General features: G+C 45.1%; 1 protein-coding gene across 1 annotated transcript in view; it reads left to right on the forward strand.

The window, feature by feature from the left end:
* Positions 1-21,733, forward strand: part of Herpud2 (HERPUD family member 2) — a 127,105-nt gene that overhangs the window by 38,695 nt on the left and 66,677 nt on the right. The gene's annotated exons all lie outside the window — the stretch shown is intronic.

Raw genomic sequence — 21,733 nt, forward strand, 5'->3', positions numbered from 1 at the left:
GTTCAGCCTGGACTGCATAGTAAGGCCCTGTCTCAAACAAACAAACAAACAAATAAACAGCATTAAGATGCCATTGCTTTTTAAAAAATAATTATTTTATATACCATTAAGAAAATTATTTTTTACCAGTCATAACATGCCATTAATTATAAGACCTATCCCAATTTTGGAAATGTCAAAATGTACAAAAATATGCATCTTAGAATTGTTGAAATATGGTATAAGAAAGCTATTATTATCATTCCCTGTGGTACCTAGCATATGGTACATATTCGGAGAAGACCAAATTTAGCAGGATATCTCCAAGTAGATGAATGAGCTAAGTGCTAGAATCTATGTCTTAGAGGTTTTCAAGCTTCTTTCTATCTTTTGATATAATTTTTTTCCTGGCTAAATCAACACAACTCTTTTCTGTGTTGAGGAACTTTAGCTCTCCAGTCACCTATGTTGCCGGTGGTCTCTTGAATAGAGCAGCCGTATTAGCCCCAAAGGATTATCTGTGGTCTATGATGTGAGAGAGAAATGAGTGTCCTGCTTGTTTAATAAGGAAAGTTTCTGTGCTGTGCCTGTATCCTAAGACAACCACATTGCAGTCTCCTTTCCAGAAGCAGTGCTTTCCTAAACACATGCTAAAGCTTGGTGGGGTGCCCATGCCTGTAGTCCCAGCTCCTCAGAAGGCTGAGGCAGGAGGCTCACTCGAGCCCAGGAGTTACAGGCCAGCCTGGGGAACAATGTGAGACCCTGCCCTCCCCCCCAAAAAAGAGTCCTTTACTAGATTTATTTTTAATCACATGGGCATTGCTAAGTTTATAACTGAGATCTCTCTCTCTCATCTCTCTCTTTCTCTCTCTCTCTCTCCTTCCGTTTCCTCAGTTTGTCCCCATCCACAGCCCCTTTTTGCTTTGACTCGTAGGAAACTCAAAAACAGATCTGTTCGATCCCCGGTACCAAAAAAACCCCACAGATTTGTGATTCTTCGTAATACTGTACTCTAACATTAGCTTCATTCTTTTTGTCTGACCTTTACTTTCCCTTTCTCCTAAATTATAACTTATTTTTTCCAGCAATGCATTATAACAGTTTTCAAATATCCAGAAAACATGAAAGAATTTTCACTTAACATTCATATGCCTACCACCTAGCTTCTAAAATTACCTTTGCTTTACCACAAATCTATCCATGTAGCCATTTCCCTATTCAGTCTTCAATCCATTTCTTTCTTGCTATATGTCAAAAAAAACTTCCATACATCTATACACTCCACCTCTAAACATTTTATTCTACATATCATCAACTAGAGTCCAATATTTGGTTACATGCAGTTCTTTTTTATTGTTGGTTTTTAGTGAGATAAAACTTAAATACAGTGAAGTATGTACATGTTAAGTGTAGCATTCAATGATTTTTGACAAACAGAAACATTTGCATAACACAAAGCCTGATCAGGATACAGATTATTACTGTCATTCCAGAGAATTCCTTCATGTCCCTTCTTTTGGTCCTATAACCTCAGAGGCAACTACTATTCCTAGTTTCCCCCCAACATTTTGTAGCACTTCACATAAATGCAATTACACAGTGCTTTTTTTCTTTTTCTTTTCTTTTCTTTTTTTTTTTTGGTACTGGAGCTTGAACTCAGGGCCTTTATCCTGAGCTACATCCCCAGCCCTTTTTATTTTTTGAGACAGGATCTTCCTAAGTCGCTAAGTTGCCCAGACTGGGCTTAAACTTAGATCCTCCTGCCTCAGACTTCCAGGGTACTGGAATTAACAACCATTTACTACCCTGTCAGCTGACACACAATGTACTCTTTTCTATGTCTTCTTTCTCTCAGCACAATGTTTTGCACACTTATCCACATGATTAAGCGTGTCAGAGTTTGTCTCTTCAGAATGCTGAGTAGTGTTCCCTGGTATGGATACCCCTCTGTTGGGTTGGCAGTTAAGGCTGCTGCGAATGTTTTGGTGTCAGTCTCTTTGTGGAACTATTTTCACAACTCTTGGCTATGTACTTAGAAGTGGAATTGCTGGGCTGTAGCGTAAGTGTTGCTCTAGTTTCATAAGAAACTGTCAGATGTTTCCCAAAGTGGGTGTACTACCCATGTTGGGAGTTAGGCTGTCCTGTGTTTGGGGCACCTTTTCCTCTTCTTAGCTGTTCACATGGGACCAGTATCACATTATGGATTTGATTTACATTTCCCTGATGATTAATGATGCTGAGCATCTTTCAAAGTGCTTATGGGCCATTTATATGTTTTTCTTTATGAAATATCTGTTCAAGTCAATCCAAGCTGATTTTTCTCTTTCTTTTAATTTTAGATATGTAGAACACTTTACATATTCTAGATACTGATTCTTTGTCAGACATGTGGGTTAAAAACATTTTTCCCATGAGTTCTGTGTCCAAGTCTGACCTGTATTCTGGCCTGATTCCCCCTAGCTTTGGCCACTCTTCCCCACTTTAAATTGTTATCCATTTTATTATTATGATTATTATATGGTGCTGCGGAATGAACGCAGGACCTCATGCATGCTAGACAAGCGCTCTACCATGGAGCTACAGCCACAGTCCCTTAAATCCCTTTAAAGCAGGTAGCCCCAGAAGGATGGAAAACAGATCAGGATTATTAGAAGCAAAGGGGAAGGTGCAAAGGCTTGCAAAGGGGCAAGAGAGTTTTGAGATGATTAAAGAGTTTTGTATCTTGGCTGTGACATTAATGACCCACTTGTATGTGATAATTAAACTATACACCAAAAGAGCAATTCTATTGTATATAAATGTACTACCATAAACCTTACTTTTAGAAAGATTCTTTTAAAACAAAGTCTTAAATTTCTTCATTGATTGTAAATTGAGCCTGCGAGCTCCTCTCCATTTCCCCCTCCAATTCATCTCTCTTAAATTCTTGAGGCTTTTTACCTTCTTGATGCTATTTTGAGTGCTTATTTGGCTATCCTGTAAATTGTCATACTGGAGTCTTTGTTCCTGGTCTTCTCACTTTGTGCATATTCTATTTCCCTTTTGAATCAAAGCTCTGTTGAGCTGGGCTCAGCTGGGCTTCACAAACAAAATGTATGGCTGTCAAACTGGCTCTCTTTGTGCCCCAAGAGGTCTAATGAAGGCAACTAATTATAGTGAGTGAGATAAGAGAAAAGCTGACCCTGAGTCCTTGTGTGAGTGGTTAGACAGAGTCCTTTCACATCTTCTAGATTGTTCCTTCTCTGGGAAGAAAGGATGTGGGACATTTATTTCCCCCCAGTACTGGGGATTGAATCCAGGACCTTCACACTGAGCTACACGCCCAGCCGCCCCATATATATATATTTTGTTGTTGTTGTTGTTGTTGTTGTTACCGGGGATCGAACTCGGGACCCTGTGTGGCAGGCAGTAGCACCACTGAGCTAACTCCTTGGCTCCCTTCTTTATATTTTGAGACAGGGTCTCACTAAGTTGCCAAAATGCCCAGGCTGGGCTCAAACTTGTGTCTTCCTCACTTAACCTCACTTAACCTCCCAGGGTTACAGGTATGTGGCATCACGCCTGGTGACTTGGAACAATTTTTATGTACAAAAGTAAGAGTTACATGAGCCCATAGTGGAACTTATTATAGTTACTTGTAACTCCTTTTGAAAGAAACTTGGTTATTTAAGAATATATCCTGATGGGCCAGGGATTTAGCTCAGAATATATGCTGATTATACAGCTTGAAAATTTCCAAGGCAGTCTGGATTTCAAATACTCCATACCAAGTTCTCTTGAAGATACTCATATTCTGTAGAAGAGACAATGTATCTTGATATGATTCATAAAATATAATAGCTAGACTCATAAGTTAAATGTATTCATTCAGCCAGGGATTTAGCTCAGCGGTTTCACCACCTGCTGCGCAAGCACAAGGACCCGAGTTCAATCCCCGGTACCCCCCCAAAAAAATGTATTCATTCATTTTTTGTTTATTTTTCCATTCTACAAGTATTTACTGAGCACCCATTACTTTGTACCAGGCTGTCCAGTAAGCTCTGGAGAAACAATGAAATAAAATTGTTCTTGAGAAGCTAATGTCATTCCATCTGGTGGGGAGAGGACAGGCTAACAAATGGATTCAATTTCTCCAGTGAACAACTGCATACAGGAAAAGAACCAATATATATAAGACAGCTCACACACAATATAATTTACTGAGAAAACTTTCTAAAAACTTTACTGTATGTTTATGTATATTTTAATCACACCTGTAAGATAAACCTGTTTTCCAACACGAGTATGAGGCAGATCTCATCAGACAAACATCTGTAGAAATATGTAGTGCTCACACGTACATTGCATATTAAAATTCTCCCTCTGACTAGTTTGACAGCATTGCAATGGTTGCCAATCACAGCTGGCATGCACGGCGTTCTGCCAAAGCCCAGTAATGTGCCCACACCCTTCCTATTGCTCATGCAACTTGGTGAAGCAGGCATTGTTCTCCCCGCTTTCAGAAGGGAAGGTTTGGGAGAGGGTGAGTGCCCTGCCCAGAGCCCAGAGCCCCTGAAAGGTGAGGGAGGACAGACCTGTGTCAAGCTGTGTGCTCTTCCCTGAACCATACTGGCCCTCATTGTTGGCGTGCTGTCCACTGTGGATCTGGTGTGCATTTATTTACATCTCTGAGGCCACTGGAAAGGAAAGTGAGAAAGAGAGGAGTAATTAGGATGCAGTTCCTGCTAAAGCAACCCTGTAACCCAGTATTGACGCTGCAGCCAGAGCAAGCTGTTGAGATGGCAGCTGGGACAGTTTCTCCCTGGGGCTCCCTTGGGATTCAGGCCCATTCACCTGGCACAGCCCCTCTTGTCATCTTCCCTAGAGCCCTCCCAGCCACGCTGTGGTCTTTTTGTCTTTTTCTCCCTTGCTTGTGCTCTCTCCCGCCCTCGGGCCTTTGCTCCCAAGATTCCCTTTGCCTATAAGACCCCAGGAAGCCCTCCTGCCTCTGCCTCCTGGTGCGTGTGGCCCATTCAGGAAGCCTGTGTCAGCAGGAAGCCCGGCTTGCCCTCCTCCACACCCACATTGCCCTCTGAGACGTGTGCCCAAGACACATATGCCTGCCCTGGACACCAGGGAGGGCAGGACGGCAGCTCTGCTCGCCATTTGCCTGGCCCTCGGCTGAGAGCAGAGGGAGAGGCCTGGAACCAGGTGAGGTGGCACATGCTTGTAATCTCAGCACCCAGGAGGCTGAGGCAGGAGGACTGACACGAGTTCAAGGCCAGCTGAGCTACATATACGTCCAAGGCCACCTTGAACTACATAGCAAGACCCTGTCTCAAAAAACAAAAACAAAATACGGGGGGAGGGGGGAGAGACCTATAGCCCTGTATTTATAAAAAGTGTTACCTATAAAACAAACTTGGGCAGGTCCTTCAGGAAATAGTCCACAAGAGGCAGGCAGTGTCATCGCAGAAGGTGACAGTGCCATGGGTGTCACTGGCACTGAAGACCTTCCAGACATGGAGGTGGGAGACAGTGACATCAAGGGCCCTGATTCCGGGCTGGCCTGGCTACTGTGTGTGTTGGGTCTTAGGTTTGTGTTTTTGTGATGCTGGGGATGGATGGAACCCAGGGCCTTGTGCACTCGAGGCAAGCATTCTACCCCTGAGCCACACCCCAAGCCCTCTGACTTAGTTTGTAACAAAATGTTCAAAAAGTAAAAATACAAAATTTCAAACATAGCCTGTACCGCACAGCCTGGTGTGTAGTGTACTCTGGGATGGAATCGCCTAAGGGTGCGTCCTGAGGATGTGTCCCCTCAGTGACCCAGCACAACTGCTCGGGCCTTCTGCCATCCTGGCTGCATTCTAGGCCAGTACTGGGCCTCTATGGCATCAGCACCGTCTGCATAGCAGCACTTCTCTCTGGGCACTTTCTCTGCTAATTGCCCCTCTGCTTCCTCATCCTTCTCATGTGCCCTATGGAACACCTGTTGGAGCCAACAGCCCCGGAGACTTGTTGCTTTCCCCAAGATTCAGAACAAGCCCCCAAACCCCTTCCCTGGAGAAGCAGACTGTTTGGGAGGCCAAAGCAGGAGGATCAAAGTTCCAGCCCAGTCTGGGCAATTTAGTGAGACTCTGTCTCAAAAAATAAAAAGGGGCTGGAGATGCCCGGATGCCTCACTGTGACAGGGGCTTCCTCCTGCTCCAGGATGCTGGGTTCAGCCTGAGGAAATCACTTCTCACAACACCTGCCTTTCTTTATGGTGACCCAGGCTCCTGGGCCTCCTCATGACCATCCTGAGTGACAAACTCAGTGTTCGGTGGGAAAGACGGATAAAGAATGGAGTCCTAATGTGTGGGCCACGTGGGGAAGCAAAAGAAGAAGTAGAAGTGTGTTTGGTTGAGGATGTGAGCGTGAACTTGTTGAGCGTAGCCTCAGTCAGGGCTTTGGGTGTACAAGGGGCTGCATCTTCAGTGCCCACAGCAGGCTGAACACTGTGGGGCACCTGCAAGGCAGGACCCCCAGCACTCAGAAGGACGTTCCAGGGGTAAGAGTTGGCTGATATTTTAAGAAACATATCCCTCCCTCTTATTCTTGGAGTGGAAGGGTAGGTAATCAGAGAATGGATATGAGCAACGTGTTTTATACACATCAACCCCCCAGTGTGACTAGAGGAGGGGAGGGCAAGCCGAGGCAAAGGGGAAGATGCAGGGTGAAAATGATGCAAGCGTGTTACGTGCCTGTACCAATCTGCCCAAGGAAAACTTGTGAGTCTGTATAGCCGATATAAAAAAAAAAAAAAGAGTGGAAAAAACATACAAAACATCAGTGTGGGACAGATAGGAACTTTTCGGGGCTTCCTTATAGCCATTTGACTGGCAGCATTGTCTAGTATTAAATCCTGGGTGGAGCCTCAAACATTCTCAGAGGCTCTGAAGATCTCAATCAATCTGGCTCTGCTCAGCATGACTGATGGGGTGGTGGATTCGCTGTCTCTATCAGAAGTGACGTGTACGCCCGTGGGCATGTGCGTGCGTGAGTGGGGTCTTCCATTATGTAATGAGAGGTGTAGAGACAAGAACGATCTGCCTGTGCATTTTAGAGCAATAATAGTGGGGTGTGGTGGAAGGTTGTTCTAATTGCATCATTTTAATATTGGGCTTGGAAATCAAAAGAGCTCCTAGTCCTCCTGCAAGCCTTCTCTGGGGTCACCTTTAGAAGCCTTCTGTCATCTCCTTGCGCCCCCCTCCCTTACTCAATTACTCCCTCTCCTGGGCCATGGATATTATTGTGTTATCACCTTGCATTGGAATAGTCTGCTTTCACTTCTGATCTCCTGTGAGGCATCCGGAGGGCCATGGCTTAATTGTGATTGTATCTGATTCCTCTGTGTATGGTGCCTGGGACATATAGAAGCCTCCAAAGTTGTTCCACAGGCTGTCACCAGCAGCCGGGAGGTCAGGGAAGCATCCAAGGAGGAGTGGCGCTTTCGTAAGAAAGGCTAGGCTAGGCATCTAGTGCAGAGCAGGATATTCTGGAACCATTGCTTCTAGACTGTCTGTTCCTCACCATAGCTTCTCTGCTTGGTGACTCACAGCAGGGACAGGAGGCACTGGTGCTAAACTGTCCCCTAACAGCTCCCCTGCTTTGGCCTCAAAAAGTTTAAAAAATGACCATGAAGTGGCTTAAGGCCTGTCAGGCTGCCTGGCCTGTAGCTTCTCTGCGTTTCACTTCCTCATTATGTAGAAGTCCCTGAGTCGAGATGGGAGCCCCATTTCCCTGGGGGTCAGAAAGCTCTGAGTCTTTAGTCCCTGCTTTCCTTCTACTCTGCAACAGGGCAGGACCTGCACCCAGTGGCTCCACTGGGACAAGTCTGTCCTTTTGCTATGAGTGTATTTCTCCCACAAATGCCTGCTTTCTGCTGCCCACCTGTGCCCGCCTGCTGTCCTTTAATTCTGTGGATCAAGGCTGTTCTCTAGGGCCCTTTTAAAGAGATTCTGTCTCTATAAAAATGGCAGATGATAAATTTGGAACCCTACATATGCCATGGCGCTATTTATGTTTTATTTTAAACTATATATGCTGCCCTTTGTGTGCATTCATGGCTATTCTGGAGCACCTTCTCCCTGGCTTTTGCATCCCCAGGAGCCACATTTTCCAGGCTCATTTGCAGACCTGGCCAAAGAGAGCCAGAGGTGGACATTGAAGAACAGGAGGAGGGGAGAAGCCGGGGAAGGGCACCCCTCCTCCCTGCCCGGCAGCCCCTCACTCCTTGCTTCTAGCTGCAGCCTGGAGGGGCTGCCTGGGCTCTGGATGCTTCCAGATGGCCCCAGCTCCTGGGTTCTGGTGACACTGCTTCCTCCCTTTATATTTCCAGCTCCATGCTAGAGTGTGGATTCTGCCTTTCTGTTTGGCCTCTTGCACCCTCCATTACCTGTGTTCAGTATCTCACATGCTTCTGCCTTTAGATTGCACCTGGATTAAAACACTCTGGATATATGTATGCACCACATAGGGGGATGACAGTATAAATATGTGAATATTTATCTGGGTATACATGTACAGAGATCTGTCCATCTATCTGTCTGTCTGTGAAACACACAGAAGATACGGAAGTTTACACGTGAAACTTAGGAGTGGTTTTACACTTGGGAGAAGGAATAAAGGACTAGATTGGGGTGGAATCATGAAAGCAGATTATGGATTTTTAATAAACAGCTTTATTGTGGCTTAATCAACATATATAAGACTATAACTTTAATATGTGTGCATATGTGTTTGAATTTTTTACAATGAACATATATCACTTATCTAATATTAAAAATAGTTAAAAATATGAATAGCATGAGTGGGTAACAGATTAGTGCTTTAGCCTGAGCTTTAAGCCAAGTAGGGAAGATCTGCAGAGATGCTAATATTCGTTCATCCATCCATCTATCCATCCATTCCGCAAATGTTACTGTTTAGTGTGTGCCAGGCCCCATGCAGGTCCTGAGGGTTCATTGGTGAACAACAGGGGTGTGATCCTTGCCTGCATTATCTGGAGTAGTTAAAGCACAATTATATCAATATTCATTATTTACATGTAAATAACTCATCTATGAAGAAGTAAAGAGGAGAAGGAAAGGCTTAGACCAGTCAGAGAAGGGATTCCCGAGGAAGTGGCTCATCAGCTGCAACCCAAAGGATGAGCAAATAGAACTTTACCCCTGGAGGGAAATGGACAGACAGAAGGGACAACCAAGGCCATCAGTCTCAGGGAACCAGTTCTAACAAGGAAGTTTGCAGGTGTTTTTCACTGTTACCCGTGGTGTGCTGGTGCTATTCTGTGGGCACGGTCTTCAGTGCTGTAGGCTTGCGGCCCACTGGGCTGCCCACTGTCTGCAGCCTATGAGTGTGTTCTGTGCATGTGCATATGTGTGTGTGTGTGTGTGTGTGTGTGTGTGTGTGTGGTGCTGGGGCTCAAACCCAGAGCTCTACCACCAAGCTACATCCTCAGTCCCAGCACTGTGTGTCTTACAGTCATTTACAAGGCTGGTTTGGAGGTGGCTCAAAAGCTCAGGATATCCTTGAATCAAGAGAACAAGAGTAGTGCCTGGGCTGGGCTGTAGCGTGGTGGCAGAGTGATTCCCAGCGTGCTTGGGGCCCCAGCTTTGAGCCCCAGTGCCGCAGAAAACCAAACCCCCACACCCCAGTCAGACCAAAGATCCTCATGTCCATCCTTCTCATCCTTTGATAAGGTCAACTGCTATTTTCTTTTTGTTGTTGTTGTGATGGTGGTGGTGGTGGTGGTGGTGGTTTTGAGACAGGGTCTTGTTACATGGTTCAGGCCGGCCTTGAACTCACTATGTATTCCAAGCTGGCCTTAGCCTCCTGAGTGCTGGGATTACTGGCGTGTGCCACCATGCCGGGCTCTGCAACTGCTGTTTTCTCAATATTAAGTACAGCAAGATGGGAATATTTAAGACAAGTCCTCAGTCCGTCTTCCACCCACCTTTCCAGCCCGAGCTCTCCTTGAAAACAAATGGTTTGACTTGTGGTGAAAAGCTCCCTACAGGTGAGTTCCAGTCTTCCTAAGCTTTATTGTTTTTCTGTTTTTGCATAATCTAATTCCAAAAACAAAATTGTTTTTGCCTCTCAATTTTTCCAATTCATAGACATTTTGGTAATGGCTCTCATCTTATTTTATTGTAAACCACCAATTTTTTCCTTTGAAATTAGTTTGCATATAAAGTAGCCCATTAATTGCAATTAGAGTTTAGCGACTCTGTATCCAGTTCTCTCCAGACATAGAGAAATAGGTTACATTTCCTTTTGATGTCCAAATTTCAAAGGTAATGACAGGCTCTTAGCTTGACCTCCTGTCCTCCAGCTATTTCTGGGCGTCCCCAACAAGTTGTGTCACTCATCCTTACAAAACAGCTGCTGTAACTACACAGAGCCGCTCAGTCCTTGCTCTCCTGCTTGGCTCCTCCAAGTCTGTGTCCTGCAGGGCCCCTTGGAAGCCCTTGGTGCCACCACTTCCCTTCATAAAAGCTGCACAGCTCGAGCCAACGACCTGGTCTCTGCCAGTTCCTCCAAGCTTGCCAGCCCTTGGGTGGTCAGAGCAGAGAAGGGTGTGGTGTGGAAGTCGTGGAAACCACTCTCCCTCCCAGCTCTGAGCTCCACCTTGTCATCTACAATCTGGAGCAATAATGGTTGAGACTGAGTCTCAAAAAGGTTTTGTGTCAGCCAGCTAGGTGGCTGTGATCCCAGCACTCTGGGAGGCTGAGGCAGGAGGATCACACGCTCTAGCCCACCGTGGGCAACTCAGTAACTTAGCGAGATCCTGTCTCAAAAAAGGGCTGGGGAACACAAGCTCAATGCTAAAGGCTTAAGTTAGATCCTTAGTTTTACAAAAAAGGCTCTTGCCAATTATCTCCCATTCCCCCACTACCTGGCCTGTGCTTGTTCAATCACTGGGGTTTAAATAAGTCCAAAGAGCTGTATGGGAAGAGAATCCACACCCTCTTTCAAACTTCCTCATCTTGGTTTTTAGCCCTCCTGGCCATTATCCCTGGCTCTGTCCTTCAAGCCACAAAACTCCCCAATCCCTTCAACAGGGTACACAGACCCCTGGAGTCTGTGTGTGTGTGTGTGGGGGGGGGGGGGCTGGGTAGTTGTATCTGCAGCTGTTTTGTCTAAAATTAAAGCTTAGTTTAAAATTAAGCTCAGCCAGTCTAAATATGTTTTCTGTGGTACTTAATAATCTACAGGGCGGGGATTTAGCTCAGTGGTTTCGCTGTCTGCTGCGCAAGTGCAAGGACCCGAGTTCGATCCCCAGTACCAAAAAAATAAATAAATAAATAAATAAAAATCTACAGTCATTCTAAATCGAAATGCTCGATTTTAAACAGATCACGAAGAGGAAAACCCACGTTGCAACGTCTTCGGCAAAGCGCAGGCGGCGCACAGGCGCGTTCACTGGAAGTCACGGGGCTGGGCAGCGCCAAGGTGCTTGTTGTGGGAACACAGCAAGCGCTGCTCCCACCACAGGTCGGGCTGTGTAGCTGTGGGTTATGGGCTGGGCCGATCCTGCCCTGTGAGGCCTGTTTTGGCTCTACTGTTTCCTGTGTAACTCGCAACCCTGAGAATGGGTTGGGTTGTGACGCGGATTCCAGATGCTTGTCACTCCTGTCACCACACACCGAGCTCCCCTGTGAGCTCCATAAGGAATGATCATGTTTTTAAAAAGAAGTATAACAAAACATTTTCTTTAGAAGTTTACAATTTCAAGAAAATTAGTGAGTGCTTCTGTAAGCCGTAGGTGATTTGCTCTTAACATGGATTCTACCGCTCAACCCTCACCTAAGGCCGAAGCTTCTACTATCTTCATTTTACTAACCAGGAAGCTGAAACAGGTTGAACAACCTGCTCAAGGACACACCAGAGCAGGGTTCCTACTCGGAGAGCCTAATTCCACAGTCTCTACTCTCTGCCCCCACCCACTTCAAAGTCCCTCTCATCTACTTCCTTTAAAATCCTAAGGCTGGTGGGCTGGGAGTGAAGCTCAGGGTAGAGCACTTGCCTAGCAGACACAAGGCCCCGGATTAGATCCTAGTACCACAAAAACAAAACCCTAGGATTGTTGTCAGTCAGTCACCTTCTTCTTGGCACATGTTTAATTTGAACATAGCAATGCATGTGAGTTGGTGTAAAAATGTTTTCTTCATTGGCTAGCAGGAATTCTGGGGCCCCAAGTGGTGGCTCACACCTATAATCTCATCACTTAGGAGGCTGAGGCAGGAGGATCACCTTGAGTTTGAGGCCAGCCTGGATTACATAGTGGGTTCCAGGCCAGCCTGAACTACATAGTGATAAGACCTGGTCTCAAAAAACCAAACCAAAACAAAACAAAATTCCAAGGGTAATCTCACCAAGTTACAGAGCTCTAGTTTTCTGAGTAGAAAGTTGAGTTGAAAACTTTTCAACAGTAATAGAGTCTTAAAAAAAATTTACCACAGGTTATATTTTTAACCACGAGGGTTAAATATAGAAGCTTGTTTTATAAGAAACCACCAGGCCGTCTTTCAAGGAGGCTGTGGTGTTTTGCACTCCCACCGGCAGTGACACAGCCTTCCTGTTGCTCTGCTCTCAGCAGCACTCAGTGATGGGGCGTCCGTCCTGGATTTGCGCAGGGCTGACAGGTGCCAGGTGCACTGTGGTGTCTCAGTTCCGTTTTGATTTGCAGTTCCCTGGTGGCATATGATGGGGGCTATCTTTTCCTATGCTTATTTGCATCTGTGTATCTTCTTTGGTGAATGCCAAGGTCTTAGGTCTACATTTCAAATAGGTTGCTCACTTTCTTCCTCTTCATCGTCCCCTTGTCTTCTTTCCCCTTCTCTTTCCACTTCATCCCCTTCCCTGCTCTTCTCTCTCCTTCTCCTTTTTCCCCTCTTCTTCCTCCACTTTCTCCCCCCTCCTTCTCCTCTTCCTCTCCTTCCCCACTTCTTCTGTCTCCTCCTCCCGCTCCTCTCCTGTCTTCTTCCTCCTTTTCCTTCTGCTTCTCTTCCTTCTTCTCCTTCTCTTTTTCCTCCTTCTCCCCCTCCTTCTTTTCTTCCTTTTCTTCATCATTTGTTTGCAATGCTACAGATTCCAGGGTCTGGCATACGCCAGGCAAGCGCTATTCTACTGAGCTACCTCCTCAGTCATAAATTGTTTGTTTTCTTATTGTTGAGTTTTAAAAGTTTAAAAATAGAAATGTAGGGGAGGTCTTTACTAGAGTTACTAAGATGTATAAACATTTTAAAAGCTAGATTGAGCCAAGAATTAAAAGCCACCTGGGGAGGTAGCTCATGGCAAAGGCCCTGGTTTCAGTCCCTATTGCCAAAAAGAAAAAAGAAAAGAAAAGAAAAGAAAAAGCTAGATTTTAGTAACTATAAGTTATTTTTTCTAAATTTGACAATATAGAAATCTATTTCCAATAAAATAATAATAGTAAAGGCTTTTTTTCTATAGGAAAATATTTTTTTTAAAAACAGCAGACAGATCTCTAATAGTTGTGTGACAGGATTAAGCATGGGGCTGGGGTCATGGTTGGATGATGGTGGTGGCTGCTGGGTGATAGGACACAGCACAGGGTGGCGGCTGAGAACACAGATGTTGGATTTCATACCAAGTGTCACCATTTATCAGCTGGATGGGCTTGGGTGAATTATTGACATCAGCTTCCTAATCTGAAAAATGGGGGGAATAAAATTACTTACTGCTGGGGACAGAATGCTTGTGTCTCCCCAGATTTATAACATGAAGCCCTAGCTCCCAGCATGGCTGCATTTGGATGTGGGCCTCTGAAGGAGGAATTAGGGTTGGAGATGGCCCAAAGAATAGGGTCTGGGTCCCATCGAGTCAGTGTCCTTCTAAGAAGAGGCACCAGAGAGCTCACTCTCTCGCTGGGGAGCACAGAGGACAGCCTTGTGACCACACAGTGAGAAGGTGGCTACCTGCCACCCTGGAGAACCTAACCACTCACCAACCCCACCAGCACCTTGATCTTGGACTTCCAGGCTCCAGAACTAGGAGAAAATCAATGCCTGTAGCTTAGGGCACGTTGTGTACAGCGTGTCGTCATGGCTGCCTGAGCTTATTAAGACAGTAAACTCGAAGGATCATTGAAGGACTGAACAAACCCAAGTTGTCATCATTTGGGTCTTAAATGTCCCACAAAGGCTCATGGATCAAAGGCTTATTCCCTAGCTTGAGGTGATTGGAAGGGGGTGGTACCTGTACCAGATGGGGCCCAGTGGAAGGAAGGTAGGTAACTGGGTGTGCCCTTGAAGGAGGCACTGGGACTCTCCCACCCCCTTGTTTCCTGACTGCCTCCTCTACCACAGGCTCACAGCAACTGAGCCAGCCTGCCATGGACTGGAACCCCTGAAACTGTGAGCCAAAGAAGCCTTTCCTCCTTTTAAGTCAATTTTCTCAAGTATGTTGTCACAGAAATGGAAATTTCTCACACACACACACACACACACACACACACACACACACACACGGCTTTACACAGTGCATGGCCCAGGAGAAACTCTACATGAATTACTTAGGATTGGTGACCTCAAATCTGCAAGGCCATACACACTGTCACATGTAAGTTTGCACAGGCACACTGAGTTTTGAAAAACACATTTGATAGACTAAATTAATTAACTGAGGAGGCATTCTTCATTTTCAAGTCAACCCAGACACAAGCAAGCATGCCCACCTAGGTTGGGGCTAGCATCTCATGACTTCCTGTGTCTTCCACCACTCCCCAAACATTTGGGTTCATATTAGTTTTAAAAGGGGCCCCTGCTCCCTTTGCCCACAGTAGGCCTCAAGCCAATAATAAGTGCATTGTAATGGGTCTCAGGGGAAGGAGAATATAGGACAGGAAAGATAAAGGAAGCCTGTAAAGCAGAGATGGCAGTTGTAATCTTAGGGATTCCAACACCAATGGCATTGAGTTGAACTCTAACTTTAAAATAGTAGAGCCTGGGGTGCATAAATGTGAAGTCTTTAAATAATTGGTTTCTTCCTCTTCATTTATTCATCATCATACACATATTTGGATTCTTTCGTCTTCACAAAATTATTATGAACGTCAGTGTAGGACGAGAGAATAATTTTCTATGAAGGGTCAGAAAGTCATGAAAAAACACTGGCTCTCAATAAATATTAAGATATATTTTCCTTTACAACGTATCAGTTTTATGGGGGAGGAGGAAGTTAAGGACAAGGGGAGAAAAAGGAAGAAGCATAAAGAAATAAAGAAAGGGAATAGAAAAAGGGCTGGGTGTATAATTCCAGAACTCAGTAGGCTGAGGCAGGAGGATTGCCATGAGTTCAAGGCCAGCCTGAATTACATAGTGAGACCTTATCTCAAGAAACCAGCCAATCAGCCAACCGACCAAACAAACAAACAAACACCCCAATAACAGCATTAACAACAGCAGCAAAACAAAACAGAAGATCAGTAGTAAAATTCCTCTGGGGGAAAGGAACAGTTTGCTCCATCTTTAAAAAATTTTGATGGGCTCAACAGTGTGTGTTTATGCCCCTCCCACTGCCCAGACCCTGGGAGGAACCTCTGGCCTGAATCACAGACACAGTGGCCCTCCAGGTTTGGAGATGTGGCACTCTGTCTCATTTCGACAGCAAGACAGAGGGGGAATCCCGGTCCATCTGCCTCCCCCTCCTCTGGTGCATGGCAGGTGAGGCCCCACCTCTTGCTCCACATTTGCTGCTCTGATTGGGGCTTGGAGAGCTCCATCTCCAGGGCTTAGGTCCTGGTAGAGGCCACCTGGGAGACCTGACATTTAGGACCACTCATGGGGTGTGTGACACCCAGAATGACACAGAGAGATCTCCAGCTTCCCTCCTTTCTTCTTAAAGCTATCTGCCAGGAAGAATATAGCCTTGTAGGTTTTTATAGTTTGGTAGTAGAGCAGGGAAGTTTTAATGAATTCTACTGGTATTTACTGAGCATCCACTCTGTGACAGGCATTGGGAATGCAGACAGACACTGGGGAAGATTCCAGGCTCTGCTCCTGCAATTCATAGTCAGGGAGGCAGTAAATATCCCTCACCTTAACACATTCTGCACCCTTCTGCCCTCACTGAGTGTGGCTACACCTTCCGGTGTATAGATGGACTCTTGCCCCTCGAGACCCTCTGGTGGATACTACACTTGTATATCAGAAAGTTTGAGTAAATAAAAAAAAATAAATCTTTGGAGTGTCTGAGAAAATAATTCAAAAGGGAGTTGTTGCATGTCTTCATTTTTTATTTTTTAAAAGCCCTTAAGTATTTTTTTTCAGTACTAGGGATTGAACCCAGGGCATTTGCACTGAGCTACATCCCCAGTGCATTTAAAATTTTTTTTATTTTGAGACAGGGTCTTGCTAAGTCACTAAGTTGCCCAGGGTGGGCTTGAACTTGTGATCCTCCAGTCTCAGCCTACTGGAGTGCTGGGATTACAGGTGTGTACCACCATAGCCAGCTTCTTAAACATTATTTCACCTTAAGTGGATGCAATGCAATCAAAGAAAAATGACATTTAAAAATTTCCTCACCTTTAAACCCAAGCCTGCATCCTTCACAACGAGCACAACTGTGACAGAGCTGCAGCCTCCTTGTTGGAAGTTCACTCTCTGGGTTCCAGTGATGGTGGCCTCTCTTCCTTGAACCTCAGCTTGCTCTGAGTTTCCCAGACCTACTTGGCAGGCTGGACTGTTATCTTCCATGGTGTGGAATCAGAACAACCTGTCAAATGTGTGTTCCTCCCAGCTGCTCCTCTGGCCCCAGCCCCCCACTACCTCTCCATCTCCCTCTGGATGGCCTGAAGCTTCACCAGGCTCGATGGTTATGGGGTGCTGCCCATTCCTAGTCCTTGCTGTTATTCACCAGTACAGTGTGATTTTTTTCCCCCAACAGGTTTAACTATGCACCTTTTCAAGGGTCAGCTTTCTCGTCACTGAGGCACCCAGTTATGTCACTTGACACCCACAATTTAAATGAGGAGAAGTCTAACTTGGCTCGTGGTTTCAGAGGATTCAGTCCATCGTTGGCTGGATCCAGAGCAGAGACAACATGACGGAAGGGTGTGGTGGCAGAAGATGCTTAGCTCATGGTGGGTGGGAAGTAGAGCAGAGGAACAATGCCAGAGAGGAAGGGACCAGAGACCAGGTATAGTCCCCAATGTCATCTCTCCATGACTCACCCAGACTCACCCAGAAGTGTGCGCCACCACTCTCTTGGGTGGAACCCAAGCCGATCAAACTGATGTTTAACCTTAACTGCCATTCAAGGACTCCATTTAGGGACAATGGCAATCCATCCATCCCCCTGGCTTTTAAAGTGAAGCTTATGAAAAGAGATTCTGTTTGGAGCTACATGAGGAACACAGCATGACAGCAGCCATCCAGTACTCATACCTTAGCCAGCCCGAGGACCAAGCTGACTGGCAAGGAAGGTGGGCTAGAAGCCAAAAGAATTTTGGTCCCTGACTATGAGTGGTGAGGTGCTGTGTTAGCTGACCCTGGGACTACCCTACTCAAGACTTCTCACTCTATGACGAACCACATTTTCCTGGTCGCTTACATCAGTGGAGTCAGCTTCCTCTGCACACCTGCAGGCCCCCTGGTCCACCTGCCTGTGTCCATGGATACAGAAGCCACAGAACCTCACTGTGGTGAGGGGTAGGCTTTTATTAAGCTACACTGCAATTTTAAGAGGAGGAAAATGACAGGCTAAGTAATGAATGCCCTAGATTCATTTGTTTATTCATTTTGAGTTAAACTTTTTATGTGGAGATAATTATAGATTCACCCACAGGTGTGAGAAATAAGACAGAGTGATCCTGTTACCTGTCCCCCAGGGTCCTCCCATGGTAATATCTTGCAAGGCTGTAGTACGATATCCTTCATGCACATACCTTGTCATACATCAAGATGGTGATTTGGGGATGGATTCCATGAAGTCTAATGGGCTTTATTGGGGGAAATTTTCAAAGCAAAACTCAATAAAAGAAGAGATGGGCTGGGATTCTTTGCCAGACACCTTGGTGGTAGGTGGGTATCCCACAGCGGAACTTGGCCTGTTTCTCTTTCTTATCAAGCATAAGTGAGAACCTCCCAGTGGGTGGAGAGAGGAGAATTTGAGCTTTAAAATAGCACCCAGTCTGGGGCAAGACACTAGCTTCTTATAGGAGTTGCCTGGGGAAGCCAGCTGTGTAGAACTCAAAGACCAGGGCACTAAGAAGTGGAGAAACTGTCTCGCGTGCAGTTTGGGTGCAACCTTTTCAGGAGGGAGGAGGTTGGGGACCTAGTTCCCAGTTTGTTGTCAAGGTAATGCAGATGAGGCCCCCCTACCCCACCCAGTCAGTTGTTGTGACACCCTGGAATCTTATTTGTTCCAGCTTTGGCCCAAAGCCTGGATATGATAGACACATGAGCAATGTCTGATAATTTAAGGAATGGATGCACTTCTGTACAGATTGAAAAACAAATGATTTTGTTACTGCTGGTGGGACAAAGGAAAGTCTCATCATAAATACAGTTGTGCACATTAGTTGAATTCTTGGAATGCATGCACTTTCTGCCTTTTCTTTGATAAAACCTTGAAGAATCCACAACTCTAGGGCACATCTGCATGGCTCAAGCCAGATGCCCTTCTAGTGAATTCCAGCCACTTCCTCCCAGCTCCAGGGAGTCAGGCCAATGTCTGGGACCCTTTAACCCAGCACCAGGTACTCAGCAGAGGAAGCCTCTATGCGGGGAACAACTCTGGTATTTCCCACAGTCTCACCTAGAACAATCTTTACAAACTTTCAGGACTTTGAATTTGGAAATCTAGTGGGAAGTTAGCCACTGCTTGCAAATTTTTTTATGAAAAGTTTGAAAAACAGCTCCCCTTCTTTATTTAGTTTTGTTAGGATGGTATATGTAATTCAGGTTGGCCTTGAACTCACCATGTAGCATAGGCTGGCCTTGAACTCACAGTAATCCTCCTGCATCAGCCTCCCAAGTGCTGGGATTATAGGCATGACCCATGCCAGCCTGAAAAGCTTCTGTTAAAATGATTTGCTCTGTGGAATCCTTGTTTTGAGGGATTTTGTTTATAAACAGATATCTTTGTTAAATAATAATGAATGTATCTTCCTGATTTTTTTTTTCCTAACTAAAAGTCATCCCTAAGGCTGTATTTTGAATAAGCAAACAATTACTTTGCAACTTCCTGAGAAACTGAAATCAGTGGAAAAATTTTGTCCTTTGTCTACCCCACCCCTCAGACTTGTCAGGGCTTTCCTCAACTTCTGAGGACTTTGAGTTGGAAACTAGAGGTCCAGGAAGCATCAGACAAGGAACATGGAATCAACAAAACCCTATGACTTCTGCCCAGCCTTTTGCTGTTGATTTATCCCTCCTTGATAGTAAGGGTTTCTCCACTTGGGCCATTATTCCTGCCACACCTAGGGACACTATTCCCAACCCTGTTATGACGACAACGAAAGCTGCAAAAGCAAGCTGGCATCACCAGCGCCTCTCACCGCAGTAGTGTACCGAGATGTGGAATAAATCACTTACCTCCTTTATTTTTTTATTAGCATGTGTTTGTAATACATAAAAATTGCATTCATCTTAGGGAATTGGTACACATACATCATTTTTATTTGTCTCCTTTATTTATTTTTCTTTTTGGTACCAGGGATGGAACTCCAGACCTTGCACTTGCGAGGCAGGCGGCGGAAACACTGAGCTAAATCCCCAGCCCTATTTGTCTCCTTTAAATGAATTTCTCCATCATAGTTCTCTTGATTTCTAGTACAAGGCTGTCACTACTGGATGGCAAAAAAAACGCTCAAGCAAGAGCATAACAAAACAATAAGCAATGTTAACATTTTCTAAAAGAAAAGGGGGTATTTTTATTGTCTTTCCACGTTGCCAGGCATGTTTTTAAGGGAAAGCTTGGAATAAATAGAGTCTTGGAACTCTGACCTCGGTTGGTCTAAGAATAGAGTGAATCTGGTCATTCTGAATTTCCCATTCAGGTTGTCAATGTTCCAGGAAGCGGTTCGCTCGAGTTTCTCGTCTCCATTTAGCTCTCCTGAATGCCCGGCTTCAGTGCCCAGACCTTGCTGCCAAGGACCCTGCTGGTACATTCAGCTGCCATTCAAAGAAGCAGCCCCCCATCCAGCCCGCACTTGGAAGCCTGTCTTACAGCTCGAAACAGGTGGAAGGACATTCTGCCTCCAAGCTCTGCTGGCAGGTCTCACTGCTGCTGCTGCCCGATGCCAAGAATGACAAAAATCTTTTGTGTACGTTCAGGGGTGGGAAAGAGCAGATCTGACTGTGAGCAGCAGTCAGCTTGCTGTTCGGACAAGATTCCCAGGGTAGCTGTTATATCTCAGCCAGCAATGACTCTAACATGGGGCTTGGTTGCTAGGATGGATGGATAGACAATTTGGACAAAATCGTTTAAAAATTATGTTTTCATGATACTGTTGGATAGGCTGTGGATCAGCTTATAGATAACTAAACACGTTCTAGTGTCATAATAAGGAAGTAAACACATGATTCAACTGGAGTTGTGTTTACACTTCTAAACGCCTGCTTGCAAGAAAGTTATTAATTATCTGTTGGCAAAAAACTGAATGGACACAAGATTTGTGATCTGTAGCTACAATCCAGATAATCTTACCTTTTTATGGGCTGACTCCTCTTTAAACTAACAAATTAGTCAACTTCACACTGGAATTATAAATTCTAATTGTGAACTTGCCAATTGTTCATTAGCCAAAGACTAACCCATGCTTAATTTTCAGTCTTAACACGTAAGTGTAGACACAAATAACACTTTTTAATTTCTTGAGAGAAGAAAATAATTATATTAGTATTCAGATGGTTTCAGAACTGCTTCAGAAAGTGACAAGAAAAAGATGGATGAGGTGATGCACGCCTGTAATCCCAGCACTCCAGAGGCTGAGGCAGGAGGATCACCCTGAGTTTGAGGCCAGCCTGGGCTACATGGTGAGTTCAAGACCAACCTAGATGGCATAGCAAGACCCTGACTCACAAAAGTGGCAAGAATGATGGGATAAGTGTGTTCAAAGTGAGGAGGGGAATATAAAGGGGGGTTCAATAGCAATGTATTTTTTTACTGTAATCATTTTTTTTAAAATGTAAACATTCATGGTACAGTAGTTTTTTTAAAATCACACCTCATAGATATTTACACTAAAGTTACAGTTTAGGGGAAGATAAAATGTGACTGAAATAAATTTTCCTGGAGAGTGGATTCTCAACATAAAGTAGTATGAATCTCAACACTGTCAGTTAAATCTCTTCAAGACATCCTAGGTCTTATTAAATGTGTGTTAGTTTAAAAATTATACTCCATGGTTTTGCCCTGAATGTAGCCAGACCACGACTGAGGGATATACTTAGCCCTGCTCCAGAATGAGCTCAGGCGTTGTGGATACCATTAAGGATCCTGCACCACTAGCAAAGTGTGGGATTTTGGCTTATGTTGACTTACATTTTAATTTGGGCACATGCTTGCTGTCCCAGGTGGACACCAACACGGCCATCTTCCTTGTCCTGTCTCTCTGCACACTGGCTGTCACCTTGACTTACTGCAGTGGGTCTTCTTCCTCGCTTATTGTGCCCTCCACCTCCCTGAGCCAAAGCCCAGCGTGGCCTCCCTGTGGCCCCTGTCCTGCCCTGCAGCTGCTACTCACCTGCACCTCCCTCTC

This window comes from Heterocephalus glaber, unplaced genomic scaffold, assembly GCF_053883595.1.
Source record: "Heterocephalus glaber isolate CG9 unplaced genomic scaffold, H.glaber_assembly_v1.0 deba00001610, whole genome shotgun sequence".
Taxonomy (NCBI): domain Eukaryota; kingdom Metazoa; phylum Chordata; class Mammalia; order Rodentia; family Bathyergidae; genus Heterocephalus; species Heterocephalus glaber.